The 27,649-nt window shown below is 38.8% G+C and overlaps 1 long non-coding RNA gene across 1 annotated transcript in view; it reads left to right on the top strand.

The window, feature by feature from the left end:
- LOC138155818 (uncharacterized) overlaps positions 1–26,351 on the top strand; it is a 95,221-nt gene extending 68,870 nt beyond the window's left edge. The window contains exons 3-4 of the long non-coding RNA XR_011167000.1: positions 7,054–7,137; positions 26,030–26,351. This is a non-coding gene — a long non-coding RNA (uncharacterized lncRNA). The remainder of the gene's footprint in view (positions 1–7,053; positions 7,138–26,029) is intronic.
- Positions 26,352–27,649: the final 1,298 nt, after the last annotated feature.

Here is a 27,649-nt window from a genome sequence, read left to right as displayed (position 1 = left end):
CACTGATCTATACCTTCCTCCAGTTACCTTCTCTTTCCCTTTGCCTTCCTGGGTTCATACCCTAGCATTCCTCTACATCACAGTTGGCCCTAGTAATTCCAATTCTCCCCTTTCTGAGGTAGGACAAATGATATTTTCTTTCTTTTTTTTTCTTTTTGGAGGACAATTGGGGTTAAGTGACTTGCCCAAAGTCACAGGGCTAGTTTGTGTGTGTGTGTGTGTGTTAAATGTCTGAGGCTGGATTTGAACTCAGGTCTCCAGGGCCAGTGCTCTATTCACTGCACCACCTATTTTTTTTTTTTTGAAGCAATTGGGGTTAAGTAACTTGCTCAAGGTTACACGGCCAGTTATTTCTGGGTGTGGTGCTAAGTATCAGGCTTCTCCACTCTTAATTCCATCTGACTTTGCCCCTATTTCCTTGATGTTCATCCTTTGTTTTCTAAGAGGACCAGTGACATCATAGGGTGATGTCTTGACTTCATGAGTGAATTAGATTTAAGTGAGGCAGAGTTGCACAGAGTTGTCAGCTTCACTCTCCCTAGAGTTATCAAAGTCCAGTGGTATGACAGAAGACAAGATGACTGGTGATGGCTCAGGATGAAGGATGACCTTGGCATCATGAATGTCCAACCAAGCTCTAAGTGCTCACAGTTTACAGCTGCCTTCATGGTCAGTGGAACAAATTGTCCTCTTCTGCCTATTCCACCTGAAGAAGGCCTCACATGCTTGGGATAGACATCCTGTAACTCATCAACAACTCTGAGGTCTGCTGGTTACCCTCAAGCTGATTTAGCCTATCTGCTGAGACAGTTTTACTGGCATGTGACCACTGTACCTGCTGCAGTTTCTTGGAGCCACAGGTGAGAGTTGGGTGAAAAGTAGGTACCAGAGATAGATGAGCAGCCCTGAAAAGCACCTAATAAGCCCTCACACCAAGAGGTGATAGTCTTCCTTGAACACTCTATACATCCCTGTCTCCTTATGTACATTTAGAAAGAAAGCTCTTATTGGTTTGTCTGCTATCATTCTGTAGCTTTTGATGTTCTTGGCTGCTCTGTTCATTCAGTCTGCCTACATTTCTCTTGTCCAGAATGTTTGAGAAGCAAATAATGTCTTTGGATCTGCTTTTATCTCTAAGAATGTTTCAAATGTATTTTTATTATTGAATATCCATCTTTTTTCATGTATTGTTAAACTTGGTTTTGCAGGGATTATATCCTGAGTTCCATAGCTCTTTAGAAAGTATCATTCCATTTTCTTTTGTGTTTTCTGATGGATGAAGAATAGTCTAGTGTTATTCAAATTTCCTTTTCTTTGTATTTGAAGGCCTTTCTTCTGCTCATTTGCAGAGGATTCCTGAATTGAGCTGTTATATTTAACTACTAGGTATCTTGGAGTTTGTAGCCTTGAATTTTTTCCTTTTCTTTTTTGAAGGCAATCTGAATTCTTTCAATTGGTATTTCATTTTCTGTATTCCAAACTTCCAGAATGTTTTCTTTATTATTTCTCACATTATGATGTTCAGGTTTTTGACTTGTCATGATCTTCTGGGAGACCTATAATCTTTAGGTTTCTTTATATAGCCTGTCTTCAAGATAAGTATGTTTTGTTGAGAGAGAGAGAGCACATATTTTCTTTTATTGTTTTTGCTTCTCTTCTGTATTGTCCTTTGCTGCTGTGTATTTCCATTCCCAATAGATTATTCTCTCTTTTGTTTCTTTGCCATCAAAAGTTCAAGTTTTTCTATTCTGCTTTTTTTTTTCAGACCATAAATTCTGCTCTCCTAATTCTCTTTTCTATTTTAAATAACTCTGGAACAGCAGTTTTGGACCTCATGTTCTTCTCAAATTTCATAGAGTCCTCTGTCTCATCAAATGTTGTATCATTTTCCTTAGTTTTGCAGTATTTATTCAAAGATGCCTAAACTTTGCTAGATCTGGAGGTTTACATTTGCTTCCACATTTCCTCCATCCTTAATGTTTTTCTTATTGAAAGTCTTTGAATTTTCTTCTTACTAAGATCTTTGGTAATTTAGTTCTTTCCCCCCTTGTTTCCTCCTATTACTCATTTTCTCACTCTCTCCCCTCTGATGGTAGTTACTCTGGGGACTGGATCTCAACAATTCTCAGAAATTCATGGTTGATCAGCCTAGATTTGTGTTCCAAGTGACTTTTAGGGGGACGGAACTGGCCCCACTTGAATGCTGGGTTCTTTAAGGCTTAATGTAGTGGGATCATGGAGGAAGAGGCAGCTTAGGAGATGGCTAAACCTGAAAAGGATTCTGAGGATTTGTCCTGGCAAAAGGCTACTATGCTTTTTTTTTTTTTTAAAGCAATTGGGGTTAAGTAACTTGCCCAGGGTTACACAGCCAGTTATTTTGTGTGGGTGTTAAGTATCTGAGGCCAGAACTGATCCTGCATCCTCCTGACTCTAGGGCTGGCACTCTTATTCACTGTGCCACCTAACCACTGCTACCACACTTTTGAACCCTCTGACACTGGGTACTCCCAAACTCCTCCCTGGGCTACCATGGGTGAGCTTTCAACTTATCTTGTCAGGTTCTACCTTATTTCCTGCCAGTCTTCAAATCATGCTTCAGCTATCCCCCCTTCCCTTCCCTGTCTTTCCAGACCTCCCTTATATGTGTTGCACAAAAGAAAGGCCTGTCTTGCTTGCTTTTATAAGTGCCTCTTCTATGTGTGCCAGCACAGTGTTTAGCACATAGTAAACACATAATAAATACTTGCTCACTGTATCTATCTATCTATCTCTCTATCTATCTATCATCATCATCATCATCATCATCATCATCATCATCATCATCATCATCATCATCATCATCTATTTTCTACTAATAGAAACCACACACTTACTCTTTAAATGCTGAGGGACTCTTAGAAGTACAAAAGGCCACTCTACAACTAGATATAAAAATAAATAGAACCAATGTGTTTGGCTTTTAGCTTACCATAAATCCTTAGTTGAGATACATCTGTATGACAATGGACTTGGGTAATGTATCACAAAGGTTATCTGAGACTGCCTTGTTTATATGTGCTATTTTTACCCTCAAAAGCAACAGGTAAATAATGGAGCAGATGGTGAGTGTGGTAAGCAAGGCCAGAGTGATCTGCTTCAGTATAACGGTGCTGAGAGTCCTTGCTCTGACCTTATACAAAGGGCTGTTCCATTTCCTTTCTCCTGTTTGATTTGGTAAGATTCCGGTGTCATACATCTTATTGTGCTGGATCACCCAGATGTACTTTAGTTTGGAAGAGGAGTAAGCTTATGGAATATCCTTGTAATGAATTTCCACCAATAAGTGAAGGTATTACAGGAGGCTAGTGAAGATATTTGGACTAAATGAACTCAAGAACAAAACTCTGGAATTAGGCTTCTCAAATGCTGGAAACTTTGTGTTGATACTGTTCACACGCTTAGGGATTAGTCCTCCAAAGAAAGCCATGTTGGGAACCCTTTCAGTTCTCTCTGCTACCCTGTCCCACCTACTCTGTGGGAGTGTCTTTAGTTGATTACCAATTCACTCATCCATTAGGTATAACAGAAACAATATGAAAAGTTGAATTGGAGCGCTTCCCATGGAGCTGGGCTTGAGCTCAGGCAAATTCTGGTCCAATGTATTCTCCGGCTCCTTTGCTAAAGGGAGTGTTCAACTAAAGGCCCTTGGTTGGCTCCTTGGTCCCTGTGATGAAAGATAGGATGGATTGTGCCAAAAAAGAATGGTTATTGAGCCAGGAAGAGCCTTCCTTTCTGTGAACCATAAAGAGTGAGGAGAGAAGGCTTCAATCTCTTTGAGGTGGCCTCTTTCTTGAGACGTACTCAATGCCAACTCTTCTTCAGTAAATGTATGTCTGGGTGTGGTGGCGACAGCAGGATATTCCCAGTGGTTTTAGTAAAATCTAGAGATTCCAATAGAAATACAGAAAATAAAATATTTTTAGAAGAACAACCTTTCCAAAAAAAAAAATTAATCCCTAGGATGAGCTTTTACATGTAGAGTATAAGCTCCCTCTTGTAAGGAAAACACCTGAATGTAGAAGATAGGATCTCATATGTAAAAGAAGTTTGTACAGGGTCCTATCCACATCCACCATAATAATAGCTCATACCTATATAGCACTGTAAGGTTTGCAAAAATTTTTATAAATATCTCATTTGATCCTCCTTACAACCTGGCAAGGTAGGTTCCATGACACGTCACCACCACCCCCATTGCACCAGGTTGAGAGGGGTTAAATGACTTATCCAGGGTCACACAGCTAGTATCTGAGGCCATATTTAAACTCAGATCTTTCTTACTCCAAGAAATGCTAGAGCACCTGATCATAAGGCATAATAATCATGGTCTTGGCTATAATAGCAACATATGGCCTCAGTGGATTCTCTTACTAGGTCTAAAGGATGATGAAGCTTCATATGTTTCTCTAGTTCATTGACTCCAGGCCTCCTCTTACTCCAGCTTTTGCAGCATGGGGGAAAAAAAACTACTCTCTTTAAGGGAAAACTGCCTCAAAATCTTGTGCAACCCCAGATGTCCATTAACCCAGGTGGAGTCATTTACCATTGTTTTATATATATGAATATGTATGTGTGTATACATACATATATTATGTGTATATAGACACACAGGTGGGGAAGGGAGGGGAGGGAACAATATTTATTAGACTCCTACTGTGCAAGACACTGTGCTAAGAGCTTTACAAATATCTCATTTGATAATATTTTGATATCATCATTTCAAAAATAAATGTAATGGCATAATAATTCAAAGGTAAATGGTTAAGAAGCAAAAGTTTTGATGCTGGCCATTTTTTAACTAGCAGCTAGGCCAAGGAGGGACAAATTTCTTGTCTGTGTGTGTGTCTCTATCTCCTCTTTCCCTCTCTAGCCAAAAGGGAAGCAAATTTGTCATCTATCTATCAGTTAAGCTGAGAGGAAAAAGGGATTTTTGTTAAGCTTTGTTAACAGGCAGTAGGGAAAGCAAAGGGTCTCAAGAGAAATGCCAGGGCTAAAATTGGATATGAAAGGAGAGTTTTGACTCTTAGAGATGAGATTCAGTCATTTGGCACCCCATGACCAAAGAGATCTGCATCACAAATCATAGTGGGGGAACTGGAAGGTGAAAGGGATGAGGCTAGTTTGGGGGTTCTGGTAGTGTTGTGAGGTAAAAGATACTCATTCTATGGAGAAAGGGGGACAAAAAGTTAGGCAATTATTTGGATGATTAAGTGTTGACTTGAAACAGAGAGGGTATATCAGAGTGGAGGCTAAGGGAGAGAATATACTTGAGGAAAGAACAGAACTGAAGAGGGTGGAGGAGGGGAGAGGTCAGGAGTTATACACAAATGTTATCGAGTTCACTTCCTGGGGCACTGTGACCTTGGCACTAGGGACTCGGTATCAACTTAAGTATGGAGAGCTTTTTGTGGGAGTGGCTTGTGGAAGGTATCAGGAGGGAGACAATAGTTCTGAAAGTCCACTCCCCTTTTTCTCTGCCCCTCTAGGACCTTGAGAGGGAGCATAGTATAGTTTAAAGAATATAAGACTGAGTTCAAATTCTAGCTCTGCTAATTACTACATATGTGACCTTGGGCAAGTTAATCTCTATTGGTCAGTTTTCCCCTGTGTAATGAGGGATTGGGATTAGATGATTCATGAGGTCCTTTCCAGTTTTAGGGATACCTTCATTCAGATACTTACTAGTTGTGTGACCTTAGCTAAGCAAGTCACTTTACCCTGTTTGCCTCAGTTTCCTTACCTGTAAAATGAGTTGCAGAAGGACATGGCAAACTACTTCAGTATCTCTTCAAAAAAACAAACCCCAAAATCCAAATGGGGTCACGAAGAGTCGGATGCTATTGAAAAATGACCCCAAACCCTCAAATAAAACCTCTATATTTTATAATTTTGTTAACAGCAAAAGCAGTTTAGATTCAACTCACAATCAATTTGAGGAGGGTGTTTCTGTCATAACACACACCAGTATATGACTCAAAACTCATTTATAAATGCAAAAAGTTTTATACTTTTTATGTTTCTAGTTGCAGACATACCTATAATACTTATAAATACATATTCAAATAACAATTTAATTGCAATTGGTAAAAAAAACCATCGTAAAACTAATAGAGAAAAGAACACATATACTGTGTCCTCCAGAATAAATAAATATTTATTACAATTAAATCAAGTTGTGTTTTTAGCCAAAATTCAGAAATGTAGTGAAGGATATTAAGGAAAATCCACTCAAATAAATAGCCAACAGTTAATTTTCCAGTAGAGCTGGTTATCCTCTGTGTTAGAAATCTCATGGAGATTACATGCACACATGAACCTTGAGCATGACCTGAAGTTGAACATAAGGAATCTAAGGAATCCAGCCACTCGAGATATGACTAAATGATCCATGAGGTTTAACTTAAACATTCTGGGGTCTAGACCTTTGATGCTCAGACTCAGCTTCCTGGCCTTTATATCCTGGGAAAATAGGCATGTTACTATCTGTTCATTTGTCTGTCCAGCTCTATCTGATAATGTGTCAGACTTTCCTCTGTCACTGTTCAATATCCCATCTCTTTCGCTTGTTCAATTTCATCTTCAGATGATGTTTATTCAGTCTCCAGAGGGTTGTGACATTGTAGAGAAGAGCAAGTCTGGATCTAAGAGATATATGGTATCTAGGTGGGGCTAGAGTAGAAAGTAGATAGTGTTGGACCTGGGATCAAGAAGACCTGAATCTGAACCAACCTTAGGTCCCTACTAGGTATGTGATCCTGAACAAGTTTCTATTCTATTATTTGTATATATGGGCTTCTTTACTATTCTCTCTGTATATTCTTTGTAGAGTCTGGTAGGAATTTGGTAGGAAAGAATTCAAGTCCTGGCTGGAAATCTTGGACAGCAATCAGAAGGTAGCTTGAACCTGAAAACCATATCCCTATGCTATCACTCTAGCCCAGTGCCCTTCTCTCTGAGGAAAGCAGGGTGGTCAAGTTTATGGCTCCCAATTTACTGCTTCTCTCCTCTTGGCAGGAATTAAAGTGTCCCTGAGAAATGTAGGAAAAGAAGAAGAAAGAGATGTCAATTCTGCCTCACAACAACACCCCCATGCTATATGTATGTATATGTGTGTGGGAGGACAGCCCTCACTATAAATGATTTATTTCCTCTTTTTTCCTCTTCTCTCTTTTCCTCTCCTCTTTTTGAGGACAGAGACTATTTTCATTCTTGGGTTTGTATCTCCCGTGCTCAATATAAGACCTAGCACAGAGTAGGTGCTTATTGATTTGACTGGAATTAAACCCATAGTGAAATAACCTTTTCAAACCTGGAAACAGTTTTTTTGGAAGATCTTTCTCACAACAATTATCACAAATTCTTCTTTTCTTTTTTAATGTGAAAATTTTTATATTTTGTTTTTCCCATTATTATACAATTTGAACATTCTTTTTTTGAATTTGAACTCCAAATTCTCTTCCCCTATACCCTCCTTGAAAAGGCGAGCAATTTAACATAGATTATACATGTGCTGGCATGCAAAACAATTCCATGTTAGTCATGTTGTAAAAGAAAACACAGAACAAAACCCAAGAAAAATAAAGAAAGTTTAAAAAATTATACTTCAATCTGCATTCAGACTCTATCAGCTCTTTTTTGGAGGTGGATAGCATTTTTCATCATGAATCCTTTGGGATTGTCTTGGATCATTGCATTGCTGAGAACAGCTGAGTCATTCACAGTTGATCATCCTACGATTTTGCTGTTATATGTACAATATTCTCCTGGTTCCACTCATTTCATTTTGTATTAATTCATGTATATCTTTCCAGGTTTTTCTGAGAGCATCCTGCTCATCAATTCTTATAGCACAATAGTCTTCCATCACAATCGTATACCACAATTTGTCCAGTCATTCCCCAATTGATGGGCATCCCCTCAATTTCCAGTTCTTGGCCACCACAAAAAGAGTTGCTATAAATGTTTTTGTACACATAGGTCCTTTTTTTTAAAATCTCTTTGGGATGCAGACCTAGTAGTGATATTGCTGGGTCAAAGAGTATGCACAGTTTTATAGCTCTTTGGGTATAGCTCCAAATCAGTTCACAATTTTCCAATACTGCATCGGTGTCCCTATTTTCCCACATTTCCTCAACCATTTGTCATTTCTCTTTTCTGTCATAATAGCCAATGTGATAGGCATGAGATCATACCTCAGAGTTGTTTTAATTTACATTTCTCTAATCAATAATTATTTAGAGCATTTTTATAGGACTATAGATAGCTTTGATTTGTCTGAAAACTTGTTGTTCATATTCTTTGAACATTTATCAATTAGGGAATGATTCAAATTCTTATAAATTTGACTCATTTCTCTATATATTTGAAAATTATACCAAAAGTGTACCATCATATCATCTGCAAAAAAATGATAGTTTCATTTCTTTATTGCCCATTCTAATTCCTTCTATTTCTTTTTTTCTCTTATTGCAATAGTACAATATTGTTCTAGTACAATTTTGAATAGTGGTGATAATGGGCATCCTTGCTTCACCCCATAATTATTGCTGGTGGTTTTAAATAGATACTCCTTATCATTTTAAGGAAAGCTCCATTTATTCCTATACTTTCTAGTGTTTTTAGTAGGAATGGAATGAGTGTTGTATTTCATCAAAAGCTTTCTCTTTATCTATTGAGCTAATCATATGATTTTTGTTGGTTTTGTTATTGATATGGTCAATTATGCCAATAATTTTTCTAATATTGAACCAGTCCTACATTCTTGATATAAATGCCACCTGCTCATAGTGCATGATCTTTGTGCTATATTGCTGTAATCTCCTTGCTAATATTTAAAAATTTTTTGCATCAATATTCATTAGGGAAGTTGATGTATAGTTTTCTTTTTCTGTTTTTCCTCTTCCTGGTTTGGATATGGGCACCATATTTGTGTCATAAAAGGAATTTAGTAGGACTCCTTCTTTGCTTATTTTTTCCAAATAGTTTATATAGTATTGAAATTAATTGCTCTTTAGATGTTTGGTAAAATTCAATTGTGAATCTATCTGGTCCTGGTGATTTTTTTCTTAGGGAGCTCATTTATAGCTTGTTCAATTTCTTTTTCTAAGATAGGATTATTAAATACTTTATTTTCTCTTTTGTTAATCTGGGCAGTTGATATTTTCATTTAGATTGTTATATTTATTGGCATATAATTGGGCAAAATATCTCCTAATAATTGCTTTAATTTCATCATCATTGGTGGTGAATTCATCCTTTTCATTTTTGATACTGTTAATTTGGTTTTCTTCTTTCTTTTTAAAAAATCAAATTAACCTATGGATTATTTATTTTTTTGGTTTCTTCATAAAATCAGCTCCTAGTTTTATTTATTAGTTCAATGGTTGTTTTTGTTTTTTTTTTACTTTCAGTTTCATTAATCTTTCTTTTGGTTTTCAGGATTTCAAATTTGATGTTTAATTGGGGATTTTATATTTGTTCTTTTTCTAGTTTTTTAAAAGATGCTTGCCCAATTCATTGATCTTCTCTTTCTCTATTTTATTGATATAAGTGTTTAGAGAAATAAATTTTCCTCTAAGTACTGTTTATCTGTATCCCACAAATTTTTGTATGTTGTCTCATGGTTGTCATTCTTTTTAGTAGAATTGTTAATTGTTTCTGTGAATTGTTCTTTCACCCACTTATTCTTTAGGATTAGATCAGTTTCCAATTAATTTTTATCTATGTTTCCATGGTCCTTCATTGAGTATAATTTTTATTGCAATATGATTTGAAAAGGATGTATTTACTATTCCTGCTTTTCTGCATTTGTTTAAAAGGTTTTTATTTCCTAATACATGATCAGATTTGTGTAGGTGTCATGTACGGCTGAAAAAAAGATGCATTCCATTCTATTCCATTCAATTTTCTTCATAGGTCTATCATATCTAACTTTTCTAAAATTCTATTTGTCTCCTTAACTTCTTTCCTGTTTATTTTTTGGATAGATTTATCTAATTCTGAGAGGGGAAAGTTGAGGTCCCCTGCTAGTATAGTTTTACTCCCTAGGTCCTCCTATAACCCATTAAACTTTTCCTTTAAGAATTTGTATTGTGGGGGCATCTAGGTGGTATAGTGAGTAAAACGCTGGTCCCAGAGTAAGGAGGACCTGAGTTCGGTTCTGGCCTCAGACACTTAACACCCACACACAAAAAACTAGCCATGTAACCTTGGGCAAGTCCACTTAACCCCAATTGCCCTCCAAGAGGAAAAAAAAAAGGATTTGGATGCAATACCATTTGGCATATATGTGTTTAGTATTGATATTATTACTTCAAGGGGCGGCCAGGTGGCTCAGCAAGTAAGAGCACCGGTTCCAGTGTTGGGACGACCTGGAGATCGAATCCCGGGCTCAGACACTCAGCACCACACCCAGAAATAACTGGCCGGGTAACTTTGAGCAAGTTACTTAGCCCCAATTGCTTAAAAAAAAGAAAAGATATTATTACTTCATTGTCTATGGTACCTTTTAGCAAAATGTCGTTTCTCTGATTATCTCTTTTAGATCTTTTACTTCTATTTTGTCTTTTCTTTTTCTTTTTGTTTTTTACTTCAGCTGAAGCATAATAGATTCTCTTCTAAGTCCTTTACCTTTTCTCTCTGTGTGTCTCTTTGCTTCAAATGTGTTTCTTGTAAACAACATATTGTAGGATTCTGGTATTTAATCCACTCTGCTCTCTGCTTCCATTTTATGGGTGAGCTCATCCCACTCCCATTCATAGTTATGACTACTGTGTATTTCCCTACATCCTATTTTTTCTCCTGTTTATCCTTCTCCCTCCTTTCAACCTGTCCCTCCTCAAAAGTGTTTTGCTTCTGATCACTGCCTCCCCCAATTTGCTCTTCTGTCTATCGCTCTCCCCTTCTGTTATTCCCCTCCCCTCCTACTTCCCTGTAGGGTAAGATAGATTTCTACACCCAATGGTGTGTGTATGTTATTCCGTCTTTTAACCAATTCTGATGAGAGTAAAGTTCAAGCATGGCCTGCCACACACCCCTATCTTCTCCTCCACTGCTAAAATCCTTTCTTTTGTGCCTCTTTCATGTAAGATAATTTACCCCCTTTCTATCTCTCCCTTACCCTTTATTCCAATACATCCCTTTCTCTTAAATTTTAATTTTATTTCTTTAGAATATCCCATTCTAGTCAACACACTTGTACCCTCTTTCTGTTTGTACTCCTTCTAACTCTGCTAATAATGATAAAATTCTTAGGAGCTACAAGTATCATCTTCCCATCTAGTAATGTAAAGAGTTTAACCTTATTGAATCCCTTATAATTTCTCTTTCATGATTACCTTTTTATGCTTTGCATGAGACTTCTATTTGAAAGTCAAAATTTCTATTCAGCTCTGGTCTTTTCATCAGGAATGCTTGAAAGTCCTTTATTTCTTAAATAACTGTTTTTTCCCCCTGAAGGATTATGCTCAGTTTGGCTGGGTAGGTGATTCTTGATTGTAACCCCAGTTCCTTTGACATCTGGAATATCATCTGCAACTTTATTGCCTTAGAAAGTCACCCAGAGAACTGAGAGGTTAAGGGACTTGTCCAGCACCATGGAACCAATGTGTGTCAGAGGAAAAATTTCAACCCTAAAGTGAAGTAGGCAGAACCAGGTGAATAATATTCACAGGGATGTAAATATATTAATAGATAAATAAATAGATAGATAATAAATAGATATTGTAAGCAAAAACAATGCTAAAACATAGTCAAACTCAAATGAATGCTTTATTTTCAATGATCAGTCTCAGAGAATAGATGAAACACTTCTCTCTTTTTTTTTGGTAGAGAGGTAGAATAACATGGGAACACAATGTTCTCATGTCATTCATTTTTTGTTGTTGTTGTTTTGGGGTTTTTTGTAACTAGAGAAGTTTAGTATGAATGAAAGAGAGAGGTGGAAAAGGGAGATGGAAGATTTTATGGGGAAATGCCTGTAGAATTTATTTTTATTCCAGAATTTATTTGTTTTTTGTTTTCAACATTCATTTCCACAAGATTTTAAGTTCCAAATTTTTCCCCATCTCTCCCTCACCCCTCACCCCAAAATGGTAAGCATACTGATTACTCCTTTCCCCAGTCTGCCCTCTCATATATCTCACCCTATCCCTCCCCTTGCCCTCTTCCCCCTTACTTTCTTGTAGGGCAAGATAAATTTCTACACCCAATTACCTGTATTTCTTATTTCCCAGCTGCATGTAACAATAATTTTTTAACATTTGTTTTTAACACTTTGAGTTCCAGATTTTCTCCTCTCTTAGAATTTTTTTAAAAACTTAAAAAAAAACTTTAGAAAAAAGAAAATGAAACTGATCAAAAATCTTCTAAGAATAAATATAACCCAAAGTTGTTTCATGAATATTATGACTGTTGAAATAGAAAAAATATCATTACCAATAACCTTGATATTTTTGGAAATGTTTGTCTGAAAAAAGGCTCATAAGCTTTAAGAGAAAGTCTGTTATAGTTTTTTCTTTTCCTGACAACTTGAACCTGGAATCAGGAACACTTGAGTTTGAAACTTGAATCCTGCTTTAGATATTTACTAGTGACCCTGGGCAAGTCATTCAACCATTCTCATCTTCATTTCTTCATCTGTAAAATGAGGATAAGAATAGCTCCTACCTCACAGGATTTTTGTGAGGATTGAATGAAATAATAGTGATGAAAGCAGCCTCCTCTGCCAGCACCAGGAAGAGGGAGATGGGTTTCCAAGGTTCCCTGAGAAACCAATTGTTTCAGTTGGATTGTAATCAGAGTCTCCACTTAACACCTGTTGTGAACATAGCCAGGTGGGTGAAACCACTGTACACAGCAGAAAGGATGCTCAAGTTAAGTTGTTGTGATATATTTATCCAGCTCAAAGGATGAGGGCCCCAGCAGAACAGGGAAAGAAGAATGAGGATGAGTCACTGTTCATATTTCTTCCAAATACAAAAAAGTCTCTCTCTGCAGGCATTCTTGAGGCAGGAAGAACTTCTGGATTACTCACCCTGCACTTTCTCTCTGCGTTTATTCACAGAGGAAGGAAAGTACACCAGCTTTTAGGTGGAATTGTTTCCACCTACTCCTCCACACACGTCTTTTCTCACAACAAAAATGGGCCGGAAGGGCTCTGCAATGGACTCATTAGTAAACTGCTGGGGAAAAGCATGCTATTGTACTGTCATACTGTCGTTAAGGATCCTTAATGAGCCAACAGAGACCTCGGCAGGTCATCTATTCCAGTCCCTTCATTTTGCAGATGAAGAAACTGAGGCTAAGAAAGGTTAAGGCTAAGAAGGCCCAGGGGTAAACAGGTACTAAGTACCACAGCTGGGATTTGAACTCAGTTCCTCTAGTACCTGGAAAGAGTGCTAGATTTGGAGTTGGAGGATCTGGGTTCAGGATCTGACCCTGTCTTACTAGCTTCTCTGGGCCTCACTTCCTCATGTGTAAAATTACCTCAGAGGTACATTCCAGCTCTGTATCCTATGGTGAATGAATGAATAAATCATTTATTAAATGCTTACCATATACAGAGCTCTGCGCTAATTGCAGGATATAGAAAAGTAAGTTAATCCCAGATCTCAAGGAGCTCACTTCTAATGGGGGAAGACAACTTATATGGAAGGTTTCAGCTATAAGCAGATGGAAGGACTCTATGGTCCACACTGTGGCAAAGCAGATGGTCATGACTCTTCTTCCATGTTATCTCCATTGATAAAATGATATCAACTTCTGATGTTGAGCCATTTAGCAGTGAGTGCCAAGGACTTTGGCAGCAAGAACTTTCTTTTCTGGGTCTTTAATAGATATGGCTGTAGTGTTTCAAGGGGCAGTTACCAGGTTGCATCTCTATAGAAGTTTCTTCCCGGAATGATGGCTTTGGATACTGGGCTATTTCTCAGGCTCTTGAGTTCAGAATCTTGGGCTATCTTTATGAGACTCTGGGGGCAGTGAGGTGGCACAGTGGCAAAGGGTGCCAGGCCTGGGGTCAGGAAGACTCATCTTCCTGAATTCAAATCTATCCTCAGACACTGAATAGTTGCATGACCTTGGGCAAGTCACTTAACCTTGTTTGCCTCAGTTTCCTCATCTGTAAAATAAGCTGGAGAAGGGGTCACAAAGACTTGTACATGACAGAACAACAAAAATCAGGGTCTGAGGAGAAATGATGGTAAAGGTGGTGGTGGTTTGACCTGACTGAGCTATGCTACCTCCTGTCTCCCTCTCAGGATGTTGTGCCTGCCCTGTGCTTCACCGTGGGTTGTCAGTTGTAAGAACAAGTGGTCTCTTCTCCAAGACAGTCTCTTCCTCAGGACCAGAGGTCTAGGGCAATGGTGTCAAACTAAAAACAGAAACAGAGACCACTACATAGCACCTAAGAATCCCCGTGGGCCTCCCATTGATGTAGGAAGCCATGTATGTATGTGTATTTCTCTTTTTATTAATACATTAATTTATTAATACATTAATACATTTATTAACACATTAAAATCAGCTAGGAACTACATTTTAATCTGATTTGGGCCATAATCAGGAGTGTTGTGGCATGCAGCCCACTGGGGACTATTTATTGCCTCTGACCCAGAGGGTGATGTCTCTGGGTGGTGGCTCAGTGTCAGCTGCTGCTCATGGTAATGAGGAAGACGGACCTCCTCTCCACAATAATTTCTGTCCTCGATGATGGGCAGGAAGCAGGTCTGGAGGTTTGGGAAAGGTTCCTGTTGTTCACTTGTTTCAGTCGTGGTTGATTCTACAAGACTCCATTTGGGGTTTTCTTAGCAAAGATACTGCAGTGGTTTGCCTTTTCCTTCTCCAGCTCATTTTACAGATGAGGGAACTGAGGCCAACAGGTGAAGTGACTTGCCCAGGGTCACACAGCTGGTAAGTGTCTGAGGCCAGATTTTAACTCTGGGAGATGTCTTCCTGACTCCAGGCCCAGAGCTCTATCTACTGCCCCACCTAATCACCCTTGATTCTGTTGTTGCTGTGGTTGGTGAGGAGAAAAACCAACTTTGACAACTCTGGGAGTGGCTTTTCTTAAAAGCCTCTACTAAAATCCCACCTTCGACAGGAAGCCTTCCCTAGCTCCTCTCCATTCCAGGGCTTTCCCTCTTTCATCCTGTTCATAGCTTGCTCTGTATGTTTGTTTGCATGTTGTTTTCTGCATTGCATGGTGAACTCTTTGAGGACAGGAACTGTTTTTACCTGTTATCCCCAGCACAGTGCCTGGCATATCGTATGCACTTAATAAATGCTTATTTATTGCGCTGAATCCAGTTCTTGAGTGCCGACGTCCATTACCTTTCTGGTTCTGTGGACTTGGAGTCAGGATTACCACAGTCAGATGCTGCTTTCATGTGCTTTCCAGCTCTGTGAGCCTGGATAATAATGTCAACAGTAGCATTCATAGCAATAAGCATTCATATTGAGTTTTAAAGTTTGTGAAGTACTGTGGATAGGTTCTAGCTTTCTTTCTTTTTTTTTGGCTTTTTGGAGGGGGCAGGGTAGGGCTTGCCCAAGGTCATACAGCTAGTTTTGTGTTGTGTCTGAGGCTGGATTTGAACTCAGGTCCTCCTGACTCCAGGGCTGGTGCTCTACTTACTGCACCATCTAACTGCCCCTCAGTTCTATCTTTCTTTCTTTCTTTTTTTTTTTTTTTTTGCTTTTCGGAGGGCAATTGGGGTTAAGTAACTTGCCCAAGGTCTAATGGCTAGTTTGTGTGTGTGTGTGTGTATGTGTGTGTTTGTGTGTGTGTATTAAGTGGCTGATGCCGGATCCAAACTCAGGTCCTCCTGACTCCGGGGCCGGCACTCTACTCACTGCGCCACCTAGCCACCCCAGTTCTATCTTTCAATCCTCACGACAACTCTGTGAGGTATTCTTAAACCCATTTTTCAGATGAGGAAACTGAGTCTGACATAGTTCAGGTGACTTACCCAGGGTCACACAGTCAGTAAATGTATGAAGCAGGATTTTAACTCAGGTCTTCTTGACTCCAAGTCTGGGGCTTTTTTCCAATGTGTCGCCCAGCAAGTTACTGAACCTCTCTCAGCCTCAGTTTCCTAATCTGTAAAATGAGTGGGTTGGACCTTATTGTCTCTACAACCTCTTCTAGCTTTAAATCTATGATCCTATGAGCCCCTTTATCCGACATTCTCTCTGATGTTTATCCTAATCTTCTTTCCATGATCCACACGGAAGGACCTCTTGTGAAGGAAAATAAACCAGGGAGGATGAAAACCCAGGTTCTCGAAGTCATTTTCTTCTGTCTCCCTCTGCTCTCCCAGCCCACCACTAGCCTCTCTATAATGTCCTCATTGCCATTCTGCAAGGTGAGTTTATCTCTCCTGTGTCGATAGAAATCAAACTGGCTGGAGAAACGCTTTCTGTCACAGACCCTGCTTTCCATTAAACTGCTTGCCGTAGTAGAAAAGGCTATGTTATTTCTATGTTGCACAAATGGTGATTTATCAATTGTCCTGTTGACAGACACTATCCTAAAATGGACGTGAGAGTCCCTCAATTTGCAATATTTTCCAATTTCTGAGCTTTCTCAGACTTTCCTGCCTCAATTTCTGTCTCCTTCAGGCATGGCTGGGTATGATAGGACAGAGTGGGGGGAGGGGTGATGGTGGGGAATCAGCCAGAGCTAAAGCAGCCATATTAAGATCACAGTGTCATAGATTTACAGCTGAAAGGGACTTAAGATGCCATCTAGACCAACTTGCTCATTTTACAGATAAGGAAACTGAGACCCAAGGAGTTTAAGTGACTCATCCAAGGTCACACATGTACTAAACAGCAGGGCTAGGACTGGAACTCAAGACCGCTGACTCTACAACCAATATTCTTTACTAGGATAAAAAAAAATCTAGAGCCAGAAGGGTCTTCAGAGGTCATCTAGTCCAGCTTCCTCATTTTAGAGATAAGAAAATTGAGGCCTAGAGAGGTTGATTGATTTGCTCAAAGTTACAAGGACAGTGTCAGAGGTAAGATTTGGTTTCAGGTCCTATGACTTTGGGGCAAGTGCCCTTCCTGCTGTCCTGCGATATTTTCCCACTGGCCTGCCATTCCAGCACAAGGGTTAGTAAGGGTCAGTACTGAAGTGAGGAAGTTTCACATTTGTGAAACAAGGAGGCTTCATGGGAATCTGAAGAAGGTGCAGATTGAACAACAGCAACCAAAAAAATCCAACCTGGGTCTTAATTTGTGAGTCACTGATAGATGCTTCCTGCATTATTTAGATGTAAAGCAGAAACCATGAGAAGACCTAAATATGGAGTGACGGGTTGGCACAGACACGAAGGTTGCCAGCTTAGAACAAGGGCTTCCTGTCAGTTTTATCTCAAGGATTTTTGTGTGCTCAGAATAATACAAGAGATGGGGGAACGGGATCAATTGTCTATTTAAAAGTACGTTCCTGCTAAGTAGCTATGAACAAGTGTTCTTTTGGGTGGGAAGAGGGTGAGCAAAGTGCTTCTTGGGAGACCAAAGAGCTGGGGCAGGAGGGGTCAGAATATTGCCCTGAATTCCTTATCCTCCAAACACAGTGGCCTCCATACAATTCAGTGACTTCAAGTGAACATGAATATAGCTATTAGTTTTTCATTTGGCTATAAACTAGGTGTTGCAGTGGATAAAGTTCTGTCCCTGGGGTCAAGAGGACTTGAATTCAAATCCATTCATAGAAACTTACTAGCTTGGTGACCCTATGCAAGTCACTTAACCCTATTTGCCTCAGTTTCCTCATGTGTAAAATGAGCTGGAGAAGGAAATGACAAACCACTCTAGTATCTTTGCCAAGAAAACTCCAAATGGGGTCACAAAGAGTCAGACAGGACTGAAATAACTCAACAACAACAACAAAATCAGCGGCTATGGTGATGCCAGGCACACTCCATGATTCTCAGCAGAGATGCCGTCTTCACCCCTAAAGCAGTAAGTTGGGAAGGATGTTCAGGGCTTTGCTTCAAGGCACCAAAATTTATAGGACACTAGAAAATAACACATAGACTCACTCGAGATCTTAGAAGCCCATAGAAATTTCCTTTCCCAATCAACTAAAATTGAAAGCCCTCCATAAGGGTAGGCAGTAGCCTTATGTCATATTAACCTCTCTTCACAGTCTTCATTGTAGTCAAAACAGTCTGCTATCCATTCCCTATATGAAAAAATTCCATCTTTCTCCTTCCCAGGTGGGACTCCAATGTCTGTAATGTGTTGCTTCCTCAACTTGAACCACAGAATCCCTGACTTCCTTCAAAACATAGCTAAGGTACCCTTCCTACACAAGACCTGTCCTGATCTGCCCAATTATTAGCACTCTTCCTCTTGAAACTGCTCATTTCATATATACTTTGAAATTGATTTGGGTACATTCTGTTTCTCCGAAGTAGAATGTAGGGTTCTTAAAGGTGGAAACAATTTTGTTTTTTGTCCTTGTATTCTTAGTACCTAACATCATGTCCTATACACACTAAATATTTAATAAATGTCTGTTGAATTGAATTTTAACTAAGATCTCCCTCACTGATCCTCCCATAGGAGAGGAAGTGGGTCCAGTATGAGTGGAAATCTATTGAATACACATGGCAATGCTGAACACATATATTCCTGAATGGGTGGAATGTGACATTTGGAATTGTGGGATGTGGAGTGCTCTGTGCAGCAAGTCAATGATGTGATCAGTGATTTAATTGTTTTTCCACTGTTATGCACTTTCACCAGGCACAGCTGTTCCAAACATGTTCACATAGAAATAGCCCAACACCTATTTGTTTGCTAACAGTTTTTCCAAAAGGGTATCTGGAACATGGTGCTTTTGTTAGCACACAAACTGGAAGTGTTGTTTGTAGCAACAAATGTTTGGATTTAGGCAGATGGTAGGAATTTAGAGGTAATTGAGTGTAAAATACAATTCCGTCCTATCAAATGGCTGCTGCATAGGACAGATCATGCCCTTGGAGATGAGTTGTGTGTGGAATTGCCCCAAAATGCTGACCTGCAGTCAAGAGTCCCTTTCACAGTGTAAGCCTGAACACTGCCCTCTAGTTTATGCTTGGAGTTGCCATACCTTACAGAGACCGCAGCTGGCTATTCCTCTGCATCTCCAACCCATTTTCTGCTCAGAAGGATTCATTTTTGTTCCATTTACTAACTGTCGGTTTTGGGCAAGCTTCTGGACCTCTCTGAGTCTGTTTCCTCATCTATAACATGGAGATCATAACATTTGTGCTAGCCACCCCATGAGGTTGTTGTGAAGATCAAATGAGATGGTCTATGTAGAGCACTTTGCAAACCGTAAAACTAGGTATTAACTAACATCACCATTAATAATGAAAAAATATTGATTATCTGGTAAATATTTATCATAAATAGTATCAATTAAATATTGATAAGTATGTGGCAAATAAGTATTGATAATTATGTTATTATTATCAATTAAGATAATGAATTAAAGTGCTTTGATGATATTGATCACAACTGACATTTCCATAGGGCTTTAAGTTTCACAAGATAATTTACATATTTCATATCATTTGGGTTTTACATCAATCCAGTGAGGTAGGTTATATGAATATGATTCTTCCCACTTTACAAATGAGGAAACTGAGGCTTGGAGAAGTCAATAGACTTGCCCAAGGACACTTGACAAGTGACAGAGGTGGGATTCGAACCCAAGTCTTCTGATTCCAGGTATGGCACTCTTCAGATTGCTTGTAAGCCATTGTTGTTGTTGGACTTTATGAACTATAATAACACTAGTTAAAAGAGCCATCTTGTCTGACGACTCCGGCCGGTCTGTTACTCTTGTTTCTCGGCTATTCCATCTGTAGGCTCTGATCATTATAAAGGAGTAAAAACTTCATCTCTGAAGCTACCTGTGGGAAAATAAAGTACAAAGACACAAAGTTCCTGGAGGGAAGGGATCCTGTCTTCTCTGCTACTGAAAATCTTTATCTCACCAACTACCTTATTATGTACACCATATACAACAGTTAGGTCACAGTGATGTTGGGTAGTATAATAAGAGAAGTCACTGAGCTGTGAGCTGGGAGACCTAGGCTCTAATCACTAGCCCTTGACTTTGTCACTAACTAGGGCTTCAAGTCATTACACCATTCTAAGCCTCAATCTCCCTCATCTATAAACTGAGAAAGATGGGCTAGTCATTCTCTAAGATTCCTCCCAGCTCTGACATTCTCTGATACTATGTAAAATAAAAGAGACGTTTGGAGAGCAGAACCACAGAATCTCAGAGCTGAAGGGACCTAAGCTGGCATCTAGTCCAATTCCCACCTGACCCCAAACCCCCTTTTCAACATTCCTGACAAGAGATCAACCACCTTTGTTTGCAGACCTCCATATAAAATATATATATATGTATGTATATAAAATAAAATAGTGCTTTTTTTGTGATGGAAAAAACCCTGGAAGCTAAAGGGAAGCCCATCAATTGAAGAATGGAATGATGTAATTCTATTGTGCTATAAAATAAAAATGAGGAAATCGATCATTCCAAAAAGACTTATATGAACTGATACAGAGAGAAGTGAGCAGAACCAACAATTTATACTGTAATAGCAATATTATAAAAAAGAATTTTGAAGACTTCCATAAATTGATGAAGAATGAAACGAGCAGAACAAAGTATAAGAAAACAGCATCATAAAGACAAACAACTTTGAAAGCTGTGAGACCTATGATCAACACGATAACCATCCATGAGTCTGGAGGACTGATTACAAATTGTTCTACCCTCCTTCTGACAGAGGAGTGATGGACTTAGGGGGCAGGAGGAGACATAGGTATCCATTTTTTTTGGAGGGCAATTGGGGGTAAGTGACTTGCCCAAGGTTACACAGCTATTTTTTGTGTTATGTGTCTGAGGCTGGATCCGAATGCAGATCTTCCTGACTCCAGGGCTGGTGCTCTATTCACTGCACCACCTAGCCGCCCCCGATATCCATTTTTGTACGCAATCAATAAGGGGATTTTAAATTTTTGCTTAATTATGCATATTTATCATAAAGAATTTGTTTTTCTTTCCTCTTTTTTTTCAGTAAGGTGGGAGGTAGGACAGAATGAAGATAGATTTCCATTATTTAAAAAAATAGAGAGATGTGAGGGTGCTACAGATATAGAATGTTGGGTTTTACTTCATTGTTTTGCTTTGTTACGAGACCCCTCATGGAGCATGCGCATGTAGGGAATGATCTGTAAATGTTTATAATTGTGAAGTTCAAAAAATTAGAGAGATATGATTTCTGGGTAATTATTTTATTAATATTGCTAGAATATTATTAATAAAAGAAGTCAGTGGTACTCTTGAATGCTAAAGACCTCTCATCGCAATGGGCTCACAGTCTGTATGCCCTTGGAATAGTGGGTGTTCCTGAGGGTAGCAATCAATTCTGATTGGTTAATGATTAATGGGAGAATGAATATTACAATGAGAGGTGGGTTATATTCCAGTGAGGATCTAGAGGTCTGTGACACTGAGCACCCAAATCTTGGTTAAAGAGACTTGTTAATTTCCATATCACCCATCTGACAAAAGGGAGAATCCACATTTTTCCATATCTGTCTGAGTAAACACAATAAGCAGGAATCCACCCATTCATCTGAACTTGGATTTCTTTACTGTCTGTGATTAAATCTTAGAGAAATAATCATTTTTCTCATAATGTAAATACAAATCACATCAATAAAACTTAAAAAAAAAGACTTCCAGTAAATAAGAACCTGACTGGTGCTTCCCCACTCCAGACTCTTCCACTTTGGGGTAACTGTTGGGAAATGTTTCCTTACATGGAGCCTAAATATCCCTCTTAGCAATTTCTAGTCATCACTCCTACTGCTGATCTCTTGAGCCAAACCAAACAACTTCCACCCATCTTCCATCCCACATAACAGCCATTCAAATACTTGAAGACAATGGTTGTGTTCTCTTAATCTTCTTTTCTCTAGGCTAAAAATCTAGCTGCTTTAACCAATCCTATGCTATGGTCTAGAGGACCTTCAACATGCTAAAAGTGCTATAACTTGTCAATGCTCTTCCTAAAATGTGGTACTCACAACTAAACTGAATTCTCCAGATGATGTCTGATGAGGACAGAGTATAGTATGAACATCACTTCCTTCAATCTGAACATTAGGGAGGTGCCTGGCACATAGTAGGTGCTTAAAAAGGTTTATTATCTGACTGGCAATGTATCTCTGTCAGTGCAGCCTTATATCATACCATCTTTTTGAGATGTCACTGTTAATTCACTCTGAGCTTGAAGACCATTAAAATCCTTAGATCTTTTTCATATAACCTATTGTCTGTCATGTCTTCCTCATCTTGTGTTTGTGAGGTGTTGTGGTTTGTCCTTCATTCTTTAAGAGCACCATGACATCAAGAAGTGCAAGCGAATTAGATTTAAGTGAGCTGTACAAAGTCACCAGCCTCACTTTCTCCTCCAGAGCCATCTGGGTCCAGTGGCCAGTTATATCAGTTATATCAAGTTGGCTCCTTATAAGATGTAATTAACTGTGGAATGCCAAATTAAGTTGTCAAATTAAGCCACCTATTTCATCTATATATATAAAGACCATTACTTGGTATATTACCATTACTATAAACAGCAGTTCTTAACCTGGGGTCTACAGACCCCTCCCTTCAAAGTGTTTGTAAATGTGGATGAGAAAAAAAATATATACCTTTATTTTTCACTAATCACTGACATTTAACTTTTCCTCCAATTATTTAACAGGGTCTAGAGATTTCACCATCTAGGCTCTCTCTCTCTCTCTCTCTCTCTCTCTCTCTTCTTTCACACACACACACACACACACACACACACACAAACAGACACACACACACACACAAAGAGGTTAAGAACAAACCCCTTCTTGTAATAGTAGAGAAACAGAGACCAAGACAGATAGGAATTCAGAGAGAGATAGAGACAGAGAAAAACAGACAAATAGACAGGGAGACACAGAGAGAAAAACAGAGAGAGGCGGGGGGGGGAGAGACAGACAGACAGACAGACTGAGATTTCTTTGGTACTTACTCTGGCCTAGGTGGGGCTGGGGATAAAAATAAAAGCTCATGTTGAACAGTCCTTGACCTTGAAGAATTTACATTCAGATAGGGGAAGACCAGATATAAAGGGGAGCTGGGAATTGGGTGGTAGTGATGATATATAGCATGGCATGGGTGGGCATGTCCTAGAAGTACTAGGAAGCCTAAGACTAAGCAAGAGACTTCAAGAGACATAGCCTTCCTGAGGCCTGGGTGTTTGCAGGGGTTGAGTCCAATTTCCCAGAGGAGAATGGAGGTGATGGCTCCATTGGGCACAAAGTTTGCAAAAAACCCTACATCTGTGAGCAAGTCAATGCTCTTAGCAGGAGGTGGTATTACATAAGGGGGTGTATATACCAAGGCAGTGAAGAATAAAAACTGACAAGCTATAAATGAATGAAAAGAATGTCCTTTTCCAACTGACTGGTCAAATTAGAGTTCTCCAATTCGAGAAGGCATGTCTATTCTCTCCTACAGCCTGAACCACAGTACCAAAGGAAAATCAGGCCAGACTCCACCTGGGTCTGTTTTTGTTTGCTTTTCCAAAAGAAAATGACCATGTGGGAAGCTAGTATATGATTCCCAAAATATAGAAACCTAGGGTTCCCTGCCAGGCCCAGTCAAGAGAACACAGAGTTTGCTCTGAGATAGGAGAGGCTTTGCCCAGAGTCATTGACTCAGATAGCAGGAGCCTTGCTGAGTGCCCTGGCTTCCACATTTTCTTATTCCAAGGGGCAGGTCTCATCTCTAACTTCCCAGATTCTTCTGTTGGGGAAAGGCTTGGGGTCCCTGGAGAGGGAAATTGCTCTCAGGGGGGGAAATCCATCACTTATTTTTAGTTAGCTTTAATGAACAGATGAGCCTGGAATAAAATGACACAATAATAAGCAGCATTAGCCACTATCACCTCCATTATGATGTTCCAGTTCCCTGGACAGATATATCTTTTTAGGAGCTAAGAACAGCATAGATGCAACTTCGTCACTTATAAAATAGGGGGTTAAATTAGAGGAGCCCTAAGATCCCTTTCAACCCTGAATTTATGATCCTATGAGAACTGATGAAACATAATTTCCTCTCTCATTAAAAAGGTGGATAGAGACTATGCATGCAGAATTCACTGTTGTCAGACATGGTTTCTATGGTTATTGGCTCTGCTTCAGTTGTTTTTTTTTTGCTTTTGTCACAAAGAAAGGTTTAATGGAGGGTGTAAAACCAAAGGGAAACGATTATGGGACAAAAACAAAAGATAAAAAAATAACACTATTTAAATATCCAGAAAATAAGGTAAGAAGGAGACCATTTTTTTCTGTTTGGTAGACCCTGGGTGCTTACACACAGCTGGCTAATTACAAGTATGAATAAAATATTGGTGACTTTTACTGACTAAGCTGAGACCTAGCAAAGTCCTTTACAGAAACTCCACCCACACTATACACCTGATCCTACCAGGAACCGGAGGAGAGATCTGGCCTTGGGCTAAATTGTGAAATAGATGCTTTGCATTTGGCAATTCTAAGCCTCCTTGCTCTGTGCCCTTCCCTTTCCTGAGAGGTACTTACTCCCAATCCCTACACGAAACCTTCCTTGACACTCTACAAGCATTCAAGTATCTTCATCTTAATCTTTTTTCCTACTTGTATATTCTCTTTTGAAACCTTGGTTTCAGGTTCAGCAAATATTAAGTTATACTCTGATCCTGATTGATACAGTTTTTAAAATGTTGCCCTTCCAGTTGGAGTAAGATTTTGCCCCTCCTTCTGTTGCATTCATTTGTTTTGTGGGGTTTTGCAGTCGTTGTTTGATGGTTCTTAATTAAATTTATATTTAAATCTTATAATTAAATTTATATTTATTTATAAATATATTTATATTTTTATATATTTGTTTATATAGATATAAATATTTATAAATAAATTTATATTTAAATCTTATAATTAAAATAATAAACAATTCTCTATTTCCCAGGGACATTTTCCCACCTCTGTATCTTTGCACTGGCTGTATCCTATCCCTAGAATGCTCCTCACCTCTCTGAACATCCCCAGCTTGCTTCAAGACTTCATTCACGGGATAGCTAGGTTGTACAGTGGTTAGATCACCAGCCCTGCAATCAGGAGGACTTGAGTTCAAAGCTGACCTCAGACTCTTACTAGCTGTGTGACCCTGGGCAAGTCACTAAACCCCAATTGCCTCAACTACAACAACAACATAAAGACTCTGCTGAAGCACAACCTTTTGCAGGAGGCCTTTCCTGTTTCCTCCCACTGCTATCCCTGGCATCTGCTTTATACCTATCTAGAATATACCTATAGACCTATGTGTTGAATAGGTATATAATTTTTTTCCCTTTTGGGGGGGGCAATTGGGGTTAAGTGACTTGCCCAAGGTCACATGGCTAGTTTTTGTGTTAAGTGTCTTAGGTCAAATTTGAACTCATGTCCGCCTGACTCCAGGGCCAGTGCTCTATTCACTGCGCCACCTAGCCGCCCTAGGTATACAATCTTAACCACTCTTGATTTTAGTTCCTTTAACTGTAAAATGAAGATGTTGGTCTAGCTGCTCCTAATGTCCCTTCCTCTGACCCTCTTATATTTCATCTTCCATCTGGTTATACATGCAGGCTCTATTAGTGTTTTCAGCATTGTTTCCTTAATTCTGCCCACGACAGATCCTTGTTGCTCTCCCACATAAAGCAGCATCCCACCTGGAGTTCTCTGGAGAAAAGGGAAAGACAAAATTGTAGGTGCAGTTGGAATGAAATAATCTATTTTTTCTTTTCTGATCTCTTTAGATTAATTCTGTAAGAGAAGTGTAGAAAACTCTTTTACTGTGTTGCAAGCTTCTGATTGATATTTTCTATGTGTTTTTATTCCCTACCACGTCTAGCACCTGAGGTTCATGTGAGATAATTGTTCCAAGAATACTATTTAAAATGGAGAGTTGAATGAAGAAGGAAGAGCTAAAATCCCACCTTCTACAGGAAATCTTTCCTGATTCTTCTTCTTTCTAGTGCCTCCCCTCTGTTGATTATTTCTAGTTCAGGATAGAGTTTGTTTGTATATCGCTGTTTGCATGTGGACTGGCTCTTTAGACTGTGAGTTCCTTGAGGGCAGGGACTGTCTCTTTGCCTTTCTTTGTATCTCTTAACACAGTTCTTAGCATATAGTAGGTGCTTAATAAATGTTTATTGACTGACTGATTTCTTCTTTGTGCATTACCCTGGTCATCTTCATCATCACCGAAAAATATTTATGAATTATATGATATATATAAATATATGCACTAGGTTAGCAACATAAGATATGGAGATTGTATAATGTTTATATAATGCATCTATATTATATACATATACATGTACATATATAATATGTGTGTGTATTATATATACATAAACATGTGTATGTATGCACATACATATATATATATGTGTGTGTGTGTGTGTGTGTATCTCCAAAGGGAGATAAGATCTAGTTGAAGACTGGACATATATACATAGTGTATGTTTTAAATAAATGAATATATAACATATATATATATATATATGAATAACCAATAAACTGAATGAATAAGTCCTGAATAATTTCCAGTTACATATATTCTCATTGTGGTCCAGTGGAAAGAGCTCTAGATCTAGGATCAGAGAACATGGGCTCAAATTCTGCCTGTCACTGGTTGCTTAGGTGAACTTGGCCAAGTCACCTAACTGGATTTCAGTTTCATTACCTGTGAAATAAGGGAAATGAGCTACATGGCTTTTTTTTAATTATTACTTTCTAGCTCTAAAAGTATATTTTAGCTTTTATCTTGGTGTTTCTAGTATCTAACACAATTACTATGGGCAGTTAGGTGGTGCAGTGGATAGTGCTGGGCCTGAAGTCAGGAAGTCTCATCTTCCTGAGTTCAAATTTGGCCTTAGACACTTACTAGCTGTGTGACCCTGGAAAGTCATTTAACCCTATGTGACTTAGTTTCCTCATCGTAAAATGAGCTGAAGAAGGAAAGGGCAAACTACTCCAGAATCTTTGCCAAGAAAACCACCAATGGGGTCACAAAGAGTTGGACGCTATTGAAAACAACTGAACAATGACAACAACAATAAAAGCATGATTACTAGGCATACAGTAGATGCTCAATAAGTGTTCCTTGGATCAAATTCTCATCAGAAATAGGTAGTATATATCTGCCTCCAAAGAAAGAAGGGATACTGTCGGAATACAGACATGTATTGTCATGCTATTTTCCACTTTTTTCTTTCATTAAAAAAAAAATTCCCATCTTCTCATACAAAATGATTAATATGGTAATGTTTTACATGATTGCACATGTATAAACTATATAGGATTGCTTACTGTCTCAGGTGGGGGAAGTGGTGGGAGGAAAGGATAAAATCTGGAACTCAAAACTTTAAAAAATATTTTAAAAATTGTTTTAACATGTAATTGGGGGAAAATGAAATATTATAACATTAAAAAAAAGAAATAGGTAGTATGCCATAAGTTCCTTGAA

The sequence above is a fragment of the Petaurus breviceps genome, unplaced genomic scaffold, assembly GCF_028583685.1.
Source record: "Petaurus breviceps papuanus isolate PSGF00001 unplaced genomic scaffold, PetGlider_PUasm1.0 98, whole genome shotgun sequence".
NCBI classification, from domain to species: domain Eukaryota; kingdom Metazoa; phylum Chordata; class Mammalia; order Diprotodontia; family Petauridae; genus Petaurus; species Petaurus breviceps.
The sequence above is the reverse complement of the archived record's forward strand: the minus strand, read 5'-3'. Positions and strand labels throughout refer to the sequence as shown.